Below are 3142 nucleotides of genomic sequence, written 5' to 3' on the forward strand. Positions count from 1 at the left end.
CGAGCCATCCAAGGATCCGTTGAAGCTAGATCTATTTTTCTATTTTCTAGTAGGTTTATCCAAGGAACTTAAGATAGTAATGATATTCATAACATCATTCGATTCATACATAAAAAGCTATCATATTCGAAGTGGTAAACTAGTAATCACTAGAACATAGTTTAGTTAATTCTAAACTTGTTCGCAAATAAAGTTAATCCTTCTAACTACACTTTTAAAATCAAATATACACATGATCTATATCTATATGATATGCTAACTTAATGATTTAAAACCCGGAAACACGATAAACACCATAAAATCAGATTTACGCCGTCGTAGTTACAATCGGGGGCTATTTTGGTTTGGATAATGAAAAACAATGAAAAACTTTGATTTAAAAGCTATACTTCTGGGAAAATGATTTTTCTTAAGAACATGAAACCATATCCAAAAATCATGGTTAAACTCAAAGTGAAAGTATGTTTTTCAAAACAGTCATCAAGATGTCGTTCTTTCGACGGAAATGACTACCTCTTTCAAAAACGACTTGTAACTTGTATTTCCGACTATAAACCTATACCTTTTCTGTTTAGTTTCATAAAGTCAAGTTCAATACAAAACCGTGGCCACTTAAATCACTCAAAACGGATTAGAAACGAAGAAATGGCGAGCAAAACAAAATTGGTAAAAACTACTCATTTTAGCTACGTGAAAATTGGTAACAAATCTATTCCAACCATAAATTAATCAACTTGTATTGTATATTATGTAATCTTGAGATACCATAGACACGTATACAATGTTTCGACCTATCATGTCGACACATCTATATATATTTCGGAACAACCATACACACTCTATATGTGAATGTTGGAGTTAGCTATACAGGGTTGAGGTTGATTCCAAAATATATATAGTTTGAATTATGATCAATACTGAGATATGTATACACTGGGTCGTGGATTGATTCAAGATAATATATATCGATTTATTTCTGTACATCTAACTGTGGACAACTAGTTGTAGGTTACTAACGCGGACAGCTGACTTAATAAACTTAAAACATCAAAATGTATTAAAAGTGTTGTAAATATATTTTGAACATACTTTGATATATATGTACATATTTGTTATAGGTTCGTGAATCGACCAGTGGCCAAGTCTTACTTCCCGACGAAGTAAAAAATCTGTGAAAGTGAGTTATAGTCCCACTTTTAAAATCTAATATTTTTGGGATGAGAATACATGCAGGTTTTATAAATAATTTACAAAATAGACACAAGTACGTGAAACTACATTCTATGGTTGAATTATCGAAATCGAATATGCCCCTTTTTATTAAGTCTGGTAATCTAAGAATTAGGGAACAGACACCCTAATTGACGCGAATCCTAAAGATAGATCTATTGGGCCTAACAAACCCCATCCAAAGTACCGGATGCTTTAGTACTTCGAAATTTATATCATATCCGAAGGGTGTTCCGGAATGATGGGGATATTCTTAAATATGCATCTTGTTAATGTCGGTTACCAGGTGTTCACCATATGAATGATTTTTATCTCTATGTATGGGATGTGTATTGAAATATGAAATCTTGTGGTCTATTATTATGATTTGATAATATATAGGTTAAACCTATAACTCACCAACATTTTTGTTGACATTTTAAGCATGTTTATTCTCAGGTGATTATTAAGAGCTTCCGCTGTCACATACTTAAATAAGGACGAGATTTGGAGTCCATGCTTGTATGATATTGTGTAAAAACTGCATTAAAGAAACTTATTTCGTTGTAACATATTTGTATTGTAAACCATTATGTAATGGTCGCGTGTAAACAGGATATTTTAGATTATCATTGTTTGATAATCTTCGTAAAGATTTTTAAACCTTTATTGATGAAATAAAGGTTATGGTTTGTTTTAAAATGAATGCAGTCTTTGAAAAACGTCTCATATAGAGGTCAAAACCTCGCAACGAAATCAATTAATATGGAACGTTTTTAATCAATAAGAACGGGACATTTCAGTTGGTATCCGAGCGTTGGTCTTAGAGAACCAGAATTTTGCATTAGTGTGTCTTATCGAGTTTGTTAGGATGCATTAGTGAGTCTAGACTTCGACCGTGTTTACTTGAAAAATGATTGCTTAACAAATTTTGTTGGAAACTATATATTTTTAACATGTGAATATTATGTGATATATTAATCTCTTAACGTGTTTGATATTATGTGATAGATGTCTACCTCTAGAACAAGTCCCATTGACTCACCTAATAATAATGAAGAGTCAAATGTAAATTGGAATGATTCGTGGACTAATTCACAAGTTTCCGAAGAGGAACCGGAAGAAGAGTCGGAACCGGAAGAAGAATCGGAACCGGAAGAAGAAATAGAACCAGTGGGGAAAATAATAAAACGGTTAAGTAGAAGAAAATCCTCAACCGACCGACCAAAGTTAATTATGGTCAATGATGTTTTCGCCAAGGAAGCAAAGTATTGGGAGGATTACCAATTCTCCGATGAATCGCATCCCGACAAGGATTCCGATGATGTTATAGAAATTATCCCAACACAATTTAATAAGGCAAAAGAGAACAATAAGGGAAAGGGCATAAAAATTGAGAAATTCGATTCCAAACCCGATGAACTTTATATGTATCGTCAACACCCGTATTTCTTAAGTTGTGACAATAACCCGGGAACCTCTAAACCACCAGGTTTTTCTAAACCAATGTGGAAAACGACGGCTCGTATTAGGGGAACATCATATATCCCTAGAAACTTGGCAAAACGAACCAAAACCGAAGAAGAAGAAGCAACGAGCGAGTCAGAATAAGATAGTTGTATTCGTGTGGTGTAATATATGTAATATAGTGTGCTTATGCTTTATGATATATGTAAAAATTGCTTGTATTAATAAGTATTTTTTTATGAATCTACCTCTTGTCTATTTTACAGTTTAAAAACACAAAATGGATAGACAACCCAATATTTTAAGAGACCTACCCGGAGACATGATTGATGAAATCTTGTCTAGAGTCGGTCAGAATTCCTCGGCACAACTATTTAAGGCGAGATCAGTTTGTAAGACATTCGAAGAACGTTCCAAGAATGCCTTGGTTTATAAAAGGCTTTCGTTCGAAAGATGGGGTATATCA

The sequence above is a fragment of the Rutidosis leptorrhynchoides genome, chromosome 8 (genome assembly GCF_046630445.1).
Source record: "Rutidosis leptorrhynchoides isolate AG116_Rl617_1_P2 chromosome 8, CSIRO_AGI_Rlap_v1, whole genome shotgun sequence".
Taxonomy (NCBI): Eukaryota; Viridiplantae; Streptophyta; class Magnoliopsida; order Asterales; family Asteraceae; genus Rutidosis; species Rutidosis leptorrhynchoides.